Genomic DNA, 12,134 nt, shown 5'->3' with positions numbered 1-12,134 from the left:
AGATATCCTGAAACAAATGATTCCTAGAGTACTTCATGACATGTGTAGCAAGAAAATGAAGATCATTTTAATCATTTCTGTGTCTTAGAGCCTTTCCAACTAGAAGAGAAACTTTGCTAACGGAAGGTGAAAGTGCAGCAGAGTTCACCTAGAACAGAGCTTGGTGAAGACAATCCTATTGCTTCTCCTAAAGCCCCCCTGACCCCCCTGGCAAAGGTGTGAGATAGATGAGTCAGAGAGGTGGCAATACTGAAGAAATAAGCTGAGAGATGTCCCAGGAGAAGCCTATCAGGAGGTAAAACTGCTCCAAGGTTGCTGGGGAGGGAAAGGTGCTGTGGCTGCACTTGGGCAGAGTGGCCTTGTGTGCTGGGCTCTGAAGACAGCAGACGGGGAGCAAGCGCATACAGGGAAGGGAGGACGTTTTATCCATTGCCCAAGGACTAGGCTACCTTCGTGTGCTGCTGGTCTCAGTGCTGCCTATCTTTCGTCAGGAGGGACCTCTGTTTCTAGAGCAATTAAGAGTGAAGCGGTGGGTCCGAAAGACTGAATTCCTCCTCAGGAAGGAAACTCTAGCTTCTGGGCTGTGCCTATGAGCATGAACTCTTACCCTGTGTTACCCAAGCTACAACTTGCTTAGAGTAGGTTTTAGAAACCTTCTGGTTTAAGATTACTTCCACTGAAAACAGTTCTAGTTTCGATTTTCCTGTTCATAATTATCACTTGATTAGGCTACTCTTGTAAAAGCAGTAGTGATCAATTAAAATAAATATAAATGTAACTTTTTGGCTAGGACATGATTGACATCAACGTGGTCTGGGGTCAGACTGAAAAGGATGGCTAATAACACACCACTTGTAGTCCCTGTCTGGAAAACGGTGTAGATTATACTAACTAAAGTAATTTTTTCCACCCTCAAACATGAAACAGCTAGCTTAACAAATATTTTATTAAATGAAAGCAATACCATTACATTACAAAACCAGGATAACCTGCACAGCAAGGCTCAATTCTCCCTGCTCGGTTCCTACGAGCCTTCTCTTGTCGCATCCTGCTCCGCCAGCCACAGTGTTTAACCACTGCAGCTATACTAACTGTTCCCATTATTTCAGTGCTTAGCAAGAATACATATATCACTGAGGTCTTATGCAGGTTTTGTATAAAGAAGACTCTTTAACAGCTTCTTCTCCTTTACAGACGACAGGAGACTTTGGCAAAGCCCCCTACCCATGGTTTTATTTGCAGGCTACAATTTTTGGAGCCAAGCACTGGTGGCTATCACCTTAGAACAGATGACCACTCATCCCAGATGCATTTAGGCAGAGATAGCTGGGCTGCATTCCCATGTACTATTACAATAAGAAACTTCTGTGCATTTCTCTTACGTTTCCTTTAACAAAAATACTTCTCAAATAATAAAGCAACATATCTGTTTTAGGTCTAGCATCAGTCCCTTTCATTTGTGCTCCTTTCTCTCTTTTTTTTCTGGGCTACCTAGCTATCTGTGAACAGAGTTGAAATGTTTCACTCTTGTTTTAAGCCTTTACAGCTAGCCTTGTTATGTAAAAATCTGAAAAACAGTAACAAAAAAGAGCAGCCTTGTAAGGACTCAAAGCTTATGACATTTCTGAGTTACCCTGTTTCCTTAAGACTGAGAAATGACACAGATTTTAACAAGACGCCTCTGTCATTTCAGGTAACAGAGATGCTGTGAGCACAACAATATTGCTTTCGCTGGCCTAAAGTACCTCTTCTCACCTCCAAAAGAGCTGAGCAGAAAGAAACAACTCCTTTGCTCAAATCAAAGTACCTGATGGAGATTTTTATTTCCTACCTGCTACATTTTCAGGAATAAAGTTGAAAAAGAAAGTTGACTAAAATTGAGAAAAAAAATGCAAATCAGAAGAACAGCATTTGAGTTAACGGCTTCAATTAATTAGCCAATGTAAATGAAGGTAGGTCTTAATGACATTGATTTACACCATGATCAGGCCTGTTGTTTTGGTACTATACCAGTAATATATCTCTGAAGTTCAGATCATTCCAGTGTACCAGATAAGGGTCTATTTTGTTCAATAAGCAAATATATGCAGATACTGCTTCTACTTGTTAACAAAAGCTGAAGGAAAGAAGTATATCACTTTAGTCATTGTGCATAAAAATTGCACTATAAATTGCATGATGAGCCTGACAGGTGTAAGAAGTTATGTTCTTTGCTGTCTGTTTCAAAATCTTCACTAAGCATGACTAGCCCTGGGCATAGCTAACAAATTTTTACATGGCCAACAGGTATTAAGTACTAGTCCCTCCTACATAAAAATATCTCTATGGAAGTTTCCCAGATCTCTCGATCTGTGAAGCACTAGAAGTATTAAGCAAGAAGTAAAATACTTGTTTTATTTAGGAAGATTTCATTTCTGAGAGCTGCCTCTGCTGATTTATTCTTTGATATTGGTTACATTGTTTAGTGTTTAAACATTATATGTATTATACATGGTGTATACACACAATCAAAAACTACAAGTCTGCAGAATAAAGTCTGCAGAATACATTAATTTATTTTGCTTAGTGCATCAAAAAAATACCTCCCAACTTGCTTGCACACTGTACTTATCTTAGACTAGTTATTGCTCAGCTGGAGGAAACAGAGGTACAACAGTACAGATGACACTATTCCTTAATTCCAAATATATTAAAGTCTATCCTTAGCTTTTTAGTAGCACTGTGAAATTTTGTAATAACCTGTTTTTCCTTATGAAACTGTTGGGACATTTCATTCATTCTGCTAAAGCACTGAGATATGCAGCTGAGTACTCTTAAATATTCCTAAGAGTATGTTTCTTCAATATGACATTTCAAGTTTTTAAGACCTACACATTTGGCAAACATCTCCCTTAGGCTCATTTTGAAATATTTTTCCTCTGGGAAGCTTAAAATCCTTTTTATGTTTGCTGTGATTCTGTGGAACCTTAAGAATGACATTTGTGAATGTATGTGACACTGAAAGATGTTTTTGATGTCTATACGCAGGAATACATTCCCATAACAATATGTTCTGGTTTTATGTTTCCTTGGAAAAAAAAAAGTTGCAGTTAGACCACCTCGTTCTTTTCTTTACAAGAGAACAAGCAAGAAAAGGCGAACTATTTGACCTTAGCAGGTAGAACATACACTCCTAAAAATGTACATCATACTTTTCTCACCCATGTCAGTATCATTTATGCTATCCCGTATGTGATTTACAATTTTTGCTGCCTGTGCCCAGGAAGCATATTCCGTTTAAAAAGCTAGTGTTTGATTCCATGACAATTGACAGGTGCCTCATAAGGCCTTTGTTGAAAACATGCAGGTGAGTTATTATACTTTAAAACAGGAGACATGGAGCTCAGGCAAATTTTCCTCAGCACATGAAGAACCTGAGAGTTAAAGTCAAATATTATTTTTATACCTGCATAAAGGATAAAGACCAATTGCAACACCTGCAATAGACAGTCAAAGAAAACATACTGCCCCACATGCTGTGGTATAAATGTAAGTGCAGGTTTTTAGCCAGACTGGTTTCTTCTTTTAGATGCTGCTGACTAGAGCAGAATCTCGAGTCCGTGTAGTGTCCTTTTCCTTTTGCTGACAAGTCAGACAAGCTTTCTTTAAAGTATAATAAAATTAACTTGTAGGCACTTTTCCTTGTTTTTACAGTTAGCTATTTTGCTTGTTTTAAATTACCTCATTTGATGAGTAGTAAACAACCACTTTTAGTATTATTCGAAATTTGAATTTATGTGGTATCTAATATTCCAATCTTCAGGAAAAACTCAGGCAGCTTCTTGTGCATGTCAGCTTCCTGTGATTATTGGTACAAATTAATTTCTCTGTTGCTTTTACCTTCTCAGGAACACAAGGAACAGTGGTATCTTCTTAACCCAGTATCTGATTCAGCCTCTGGAATGCAGGTTCTGCTTCCACTTGAACAACTGAAAAAGTAATCCACAATGAGACTGTGTCCTACAGGTATAGAAAGCCTCATTTCTATTGTTTCCAATGAGAATTTATTATCTTTGTCTACCCAGAGGATCAGACATATATATTACCATTTTCATTAAGTGAAAGAATTTAGAATTTGTTCTGGTGCTCCTGAAATCGTTGGAAAGACTCCTATTGTCATAACCTTACTCTGGGTGAGGTCAGAAGCCCACAGTCAGACTGAGCAAACCAAATGATGAAGCAATGCAATCTAGCAGCCTCCTCTGCTCCCCGAGAAGCGTGGTTAAGCTCAGAAAGTGAGAGAGAAAAGACAGAGACCAGCAAGATGGTGTAAATGAGATAAAATTAAAGAAATAACTTCTTTTAATTTCTCATTTTAGTTCAATTTTGCAGGATAAAAGAGAGGGTTTTCTTATCACTGAAATGTTGACATGTTTTTAAAGAGGCTTTACTTGTTAAGAATAAAACCCATGATCTTAAGTGAGTAGTTTAAAAGTTTCTCAGAAGAAAATCAGAAAGATGGAACTTTTTGATCTGTTCAATATATTGATAAGGGCTGTCATAAATGAGAGCAGTTTCTTAGCTCCTGCTCATGCCTGATAAGGATACCCTCAATACCTGCTAATAATAACATTGTTTTTCATGAGCTGTATTAACACTGATTATGTGTTTGTTTACTTTTTCGTGAACCTGCAAAGGCACCACTGCTTTTGGAAATACGAGTATTGACATTAGAAATTTTTCTGTTATTGTGCTTTTGAATTCTTTCGGTCAGTAACTTACCTATATCCTGCCATGTTCACTCAGTTATCTGGTACAAAACAGCCAAAGTCATTACTGGAAAGCAGTGTTTCACTGTGCAGGAATCCACATTGGTTAATCATGCTCTAAATGACAAATCTATAACAGGTGGCAAAAACTCTCAGAAATTAGTTTCCATTTGTCTCTCATAGGACAGCCCAGGACCACATCGCCTCCTTACAAATATACAAAGATTTAGATTTAACTCTAACTGAGAGGGAAGGGTCTCAGCTGCAGCACCACCTCCTAAGCACTGTGGTTTTAAACTTGTTTTCCAAGGAAAGCATGTGTGATCCTATTCTGTCTCTGCTTGTCTGCCTTGCCTCCAAATATCTTGCCACCCCAACAACCACTAGGCAGTTGCACCCACACTGGGCAAAGCTGCCCCGTTCCCAAAGCTATCTATCTGGCCCAAAGCCCCAGGGAAACGGGCAGGTGAGGCAGCCTGCCCAGGGTCTCCACTGATGAAACAGCTGCTGTGCAAGTTTAACCTTGATTAGACATCAGAGGATCCACATGGAGTTAGCCATGATTAATACTGCCAAGAAATGAAGAGCTTCATTCATAGATCTCACTTGCTTAGACATCAAAGTCGACCAACCTCAAAAGAAATCTGTGGGGAAGCAGGTGTCCTTAGTTCTCATACTGATCATGAAACTTGTGCTGAAAGTTTCTCATCTGATTTGTCGCAAGGCTTGACCTTGCAGAGGGAACACGTACAAATAAGACAAAGAGCTGTAATTTTTTTCGTATTCCTGAAGTTAACAATGGGTGAATAATTAATATCAAATCATGTATTTGTTAAATCGCCTTGTTTTCTGCACACACCTATCCCCTCAAAAGAATACATTTGAGAAAATGACATCCTTTTTTCTAATATTTTCATAAAATCTCTGAATAGTCTTTGTCCTGTAGCTTGTTTGTGCAACATTCATTGTTTGCTGTTTGTGAATCAGAACTAAAACACTGCAGCTGGGCACAAGGTGTAATTTTGTTCTTGCCTCAAATAGAAAGTGAATACAATATGAGAATGGAGCCATCAGACCAAACTTAGGAATTCAAAAAAATTTTCTAGGCAATTTCTATGCAATATTTTGTCCGGCCTTAATCACAGGCCATGCAGTGAAAGTTTCTTGATTGTACCACCCTTTCTCTTCAAGTTATACTCTTTCTCCAAAGGTATCTCTTATGGAATGCATTCATTTTGTTTGTGGAATTTCTATGGATATTACCTGGAATTCTTGCAAAGCAAATGAGAAGAGAACATGCAATAAAATTACCCATTGCTGTTCTCATACTATATCTGAGAATTAAAAAGTATCATTACCCTTTTGGACGATTTAAGGTAGGGCTTTCCATCAGCTTGTTTTAGGGAAAGGAAGTATTTCAAAGAACAAAACTATAATTGGACAAAGGCTGAAAAGCAATTCAAGGAAGTACCACATGAAATATATAAATATTTTGCTTAAATTGTGCCCAAAATTTTGATCTAAATGCAAAACTTGGACCTATTGATAGCGTGCAAACAAGAGACAAATAAAATGTACTGAAAACATTCTTTGTGCTCAGGAGATTCTTACATGTTAAATTTGATGAATGATCCATACATACTGTTTACATTGTTTTTAACTACTGAGTTTAATAAAGGGTTAAATAAAATCATTTACAGTGCATATTATTTTCTTTTAAACTATTCAAATGAAAGTAACGGAAAAAACAAGGTAAACTATTCAAATGAAAGTAACGGAAAAAACAAGGGAGTTAGCAGATGAGGAGTGAAGGTTATGCAAAGAAGCAATCCAATCTTTGCTGCATTCTTTCTCATATATTTTTTGTGTTAATATGAAAAAGTAAATTGTTTCACTTCCTTTCAGTCTTTTATTGTGGTCAACCATATCTTGATAGACAATAACATTTAATTTTGCAGCTTCAGTTAATTATTCCACTGACATCCCTCTCATTAAGCAATTCATATTCTTCTTCCACCCCCCTGAAAAGATGTAATTTTGACTTGTATCTTTCTTACGATGTTCTAGATTCCACCCCCCCCCTTCTTTTTGATTAAAATTCTTCCTAACACTGGGAGTCCAGTTTGGTTTCATTTCTATTATTTTGTTAGAACTTTCTGCTTTCCTCAACAGCCTCCTCCTCTCTTTACCAGGCTTCTTACTGTGTCTTCAGAGGGACAACTCACAAAATGTTTTTTACTCTGTATAAGAGAAAGAAATCTGAAGACAAGTGTTCACATGAGCCTAAGATACATGATGAGGGACAATCTGGATTCCCGCTCAGCATCACGCACGAATGAAACTATCCTCTCACATGAACTGATTGTCGGCTTGGAGGCCACTAGGATCTGCTGGGCCTGGTTCTCCACATCATGGCCTTTCCCTGCAGCTGAGTGGCTTTTCAGGTCCCTCTGCACAGGCACAGTGTTGTTGTGGACGAGTTGGTCAGATACGGAAAAAGGATGCAATGTAAAGTGAGAATGAGACTCCACTGACTTCAGCTTAGTCTTGGTTATACCCATGTAATGCAGAGCAAAACACCAACAGCTCCTGCTCTGTTACGCTTTTTTTTTTTTCCATTGTTTTCTCTCTAATCTGGAACGCTTGAAAATAAGATCAGAAAGTGCATAACTAAAAGGGAAACTAATAATGCTTAATTTATGCAATGCATGGCATTTTCTGAAAACATTAAAAAATCCCTCCGAGGGCAAGAGGGAAGTGGAGAGGCAAGCTGTCCCGGCTTCGTCCCGCTGCTCCCAACCCAGTGGGCACCGGCCACCGCCATCACAACCTCGTGGCTGGATGCTTAACCCAGCACAGGCTGCCCTGCTCAGGCTCTCAGGAGCTGCAGGCAAGGCTATTTCAGCTGGTAGATTTCTCTTTCCTCACTGGACAAGCTAGCAAACTCACTGTTTTTGGAAGACACTGACCTTGCTCACTGGCAGCCCTGTGCAGGGACCTTCTGCTGCTTTCAAACCTGATCAGCTCCAGAGCTGTCATCAGAAGAGCCTGCCTTTGACTAAGTCCCAAACAAGAGGGAGGAGTATTTATATGGGCACGGGGCTGCGTCCTTAACTAGTCTGTTTGTACTTTTATGGTCCATCCATCCTGCAGCTTGTGAAATAGTAATTGTATTATTTAAAAGTTGATGGCACATGTTTACAAGAATGTAGCTGTTCAATTAAGTATAAACTGCTAGATTAAATAGCCCATTCACTGCAATCTAACTAAATGCCTAATTAAATAGCAAGTGAGTATTAAATGGATTTATTAAGGTTTAACAAATATGTAAGCATTATATATTAATACTTTAAAATACACTATTGATGTTTGTACCTCATCAGTTAAACCGTACCTCTGATAAAAGCACATTAAAAGTACTTACACTGTCAACAGACCTGCTCCCTAATTTATATTACATCAATAGTGGTTTATTTTTCCTTGTTTACAGCTCCCCAGACACTTACTCAAAACCCCCCCAAAATATAATATTCTGTTCCCAGCTGTCCAACTTCAGTAGAAATAAAATGCACATTTATTCACTTTAAGGTTTTTTGAAGGTACAGTCCAAGATACAAAAGCTCACCTTGAAGTTATCTGAAAATTTCCTATGAGAATATCACTGAAATTCCAGCATCTAACTGAAGTCTAATAAAACGTCTTCTTTATTATATGCATTTTATTAAAAAAAGCACAGCCTAGTAGAGGTGCTATAGCTAACATCTTTCTTTATGAAAAGTATGTTTAAAAGATTTTTTTGTTCCGTAACATAAATGGAAGAGGGCAGGGGAAGTGCTTGTTTCTTTCCTTCTTAAATAGCTTGAGCTTGGCATAAGTCTCGGCATGACCTTGACGTGAGCTTAGCAGATGTACTACAAGTACGTATTTACTAGAGCTCGTAAAACTCTTTGGAATAAAGGAGCCCATGAAGTCATGCATATAATACGGCCTTGCCATTCTACATCATCACACCGTCAAATAATATTGGAGTTTTCAAATACAAATCCTTGTCCTTCTTAGTAGCATGGCAAATAATTGTTATTAAATCTTTTGTTAAAGATAACAGTAGAAAGAGGTGGAAATAGTTACAAACATGAAATATAAGGCATCTCAGTATTTTAACAGTATCTTTCCCTTTCCTTTCAACTCTAGGTAGCTTTTAAGAGGAAGGAAATTATTTTCTGCCATCTTGACAGCTCTCCCAGGCAGTGTTTCTGCCGTTCTTTCTCCATAGCCAGTTTTAGTGTGAGGACATCATTCTGCAGAATTTCCTTTTGTAACGGTCAGTGGAAGAGTGGAGAAGCTCTTTCTCAGGCAGTGGTGGTTTCATGTCAAGCTATTTGGAGGTGGCTTTTTGACCTTTTCTGTTTGGTTTCCTGTGTCTTCTCAGGTGCACCACATGTTTACTCCTAAAATTTATTTTACATTCAGGATATTTACTCCTGAGATTCAGTTACTAACATTGCAACAATGCTAAATATTTATACATAGCAAACTGTTCAGGCCATGCACTGTATATGATACCACAGTTCTCCTTTTGCTTCTGTTAGAGTGCAAGTATTACATCCACATAGGGCTCTTGCAAATATCATCACTCTAAGACATTTGTATTCTGTTTATTCCTGCTGTACAGACTCCTTCAAGTTTAAAAGTACTAGTACCACGTGGGAAAATTCCACTTCTGACTTCTCTTTCACATTCTCCCTCTTTCCTCTCACTCTTCCAAAGGAGTTCATTCCTCTGATTTTCTCACTTGTGACCTTAATTTCTTACTATCAAAATTTCCTTCTGTTTTATCTTGCCTTCCTCAACAGCCAAACTGTCTAAATTTTGCTGTCACTCTGCTTATTTCAGTGCTGTTTCTTCTATATTGCCTGCAAAGTGAAGATTGCAGACCTTTCCACCTCCCAGGAATGCTGTGCTTTGCAGTTACTCAGGTGCTTTCTAAATATCTTGTTTCAGGTACCAGAATATAGTTACGTTAACATCAGGTAATTGTTATGGTGTGTCTAAAAGACACATCCTTCTTATTTCCATCCTTTGGTGGAACCAGTCATCCAGTTAATTGCACTTTCTGTCTTGTCATGAATTCTCACTGTTCCTTTCCTGGAGGATATATCTGTTGTACAGAGCAACTCTGAGATAAATAGCTCCTGTAAATAACTCCTGATATAACTTCTGTTTTATCCTCCAATTAAAAAAAAACCACACATTAATATATTCATGATCAAAGATACTGTGTCTCGTGAGTGACTAACCTAATGACATAGCGGTTTTTGTATAGTTAAAAGTTTCCTGGGGTCTTTGGTCACAATAATTCATCTTCATAGAGCTTGCCACTGTTTCCAGGCTATATTGTATGTTTTGTGCACGTGACCAGCAGTGATTTCTTCACCAGTTTCCCATAGTTCAGCAGGCCAGCTGCCTATCCCTGATAAATCACCGGTTTCACAGTTTTTACTTTATTTTTACTCCTCCTTCAGATTCATCCCTGAGAGGAGGATTGGCCCATTCAGTATTTTGTGCATTTTAGTCTGTTGGTGATGCTGGGGTCAGTTCTAGTTGCAGGACTTTCACTGTCTGTAATTACTTCTGCCTGTCTTTGGAAAAATCTCAGCCACAGGGCTTTAGCTTAGGCCCATCCCTTAAAAGAGCAAAATTGAAAAAAAAAAAAAAGAATAAGAACAACAGTAAGCAATGCAGGATGAGTTATGCCTACTACACTGACAAGCTCACCCTGTGGTGTACTGCTACCACAGTCCCTCTCCTTTTAAAACATGTTATACTTATTGCAAACTCTTTGAGTAAGGGAGAAGTCATGTTAGGTCACATTCAGCAATAGATCAGTTATCAGTCGCACAATCCCATTGTCCCGTTTCACTTCTTACCCTTACAGCGGAAAACTCCATGAACAACCAATCTTCCCCTCTCAGGCAACTCATGAGGAAAAAGTGAGGTCAAGGACATCTGTGACTATCAGCTCAAACTTTCCTTCACAGCCCCAAAGCTTATGCAAGAAGCCAGAAATCCTTGGGCAGGGAGGGAGAGTCCTAGTCTTTGACTCACAAGCCACTTTTCCTGATGGATGACAGGGCTCAGGTAACTACCAGGACCTCGCAGTCATCCTGTTGCAGTAGGGGTTGCTCCTGTGTCTGCTCCACCTTACAGCGGCAAGCGTTTTTCTCTCCATATCCTACAACGCTCCTATATAAGCTAATAGTTGATATTTGGCCTTAATGCTCATGTTTACCCAAAGCTATACTAAAAATAAAACTTAATTGGGATAATTTATTTACTCATGACCTCCTCATTTTTCTCGTCTAAAAAGAAATGAGCTGCTTATTAAGCCCAAGGCTACCCAGCTGCTGAAAATTACTTCTTGTCAGAGGAGGGCCTACACGTTAAGCCGTATAGCCATATGTTCAATGAGAATTAGTCCTTATTCGCCCAGTCAAATCAAACAGGATAAACTCGGGGGAGGGAGGAGGAGCTGCTGCCCTAGGTAAACCTTCCAGCCCTACCTGTCTGCTGTCGAATGCCGGGTCAACCTTGCCAGCTTGAGGTTTCCTGCACAAACAGTTTTACTGCCCCTGAATTTGGCTGCCATGAGCAACCACCTGTTCCTGCTCGTAGGAGAGTGCTTGCTCTGAGTTTGTCATGGAAACCTGGGTTTAGGGGAAAAGTTAGGAAAATGGGTTTTACTGAGCAATGGGTGTAAGGTGCCAATCACCCTGTCCTTTTTGTAACCCCGGTGAGCCTGCAGAAACCCCCCACTGCCACAATGTAAGATCATTAGCGGAGGGCTGACGTGTGCCCCAGCAGCCCGGACCGGTCGGTCCGCAGAACGTTCCAGAAGGAAGGTGAGTCTGCACGGCATCTGCAAACAGGTCCGCAGTACGATTAGGGATCGAGACCGGACCGCTAAGAGCCGGGGGTCTAGACAACTTTAACCAATCGCTTGCCTGCGGTCCCTAAGTGGGACAGGGATAAAAGGAGCACACGCGAGCCCAGCAGCGGCTTTTGTGATGGCAGTGGAGAGAAGAGAGCTGAAATCACAGAAGTGGAAGTGGCAGAGGTGAAGAAGAAGAAGAAGCTGTCACCACCGAGAGCTGAAATCACTGAGGTGGCTGAGGAAGAAGCAGCCCCGGCGGCCTTGTCCAGGGCTCCACAACACGAGGCAGCCTTGTCCAAGGCTCCCCCCGCCTCACCGAGGGAAGCTCTCCGCCCCGGCAGGCTGCGGCCAGCCCACACCGCCGTGCCCCCCGATCCAGGACACCGGGTCAGGCAGCTGGGGATCCCCCACCGCTAATAACACTGTCAGCACTGCCCTCCTCCCCGCTCCGAGGA

Source organism: Struthio camelus, chromosome 1 (genome assembly GCF_040807025.1).
Source record: "Struthio camelus isolate bStrCam1 chromosome 1, bStrCam1.hap1, whole genome shotgun sequence".
NCBI classification, from domain to species: domain Eukaryota; kingdom Metazoa; phylum Chordata; class Aves; order Struthioniformes; family Struthionidae; genus Struthio; species Struthio camelus.
This window is presented reverse-complemented; position numbering follows the sequence as displayed.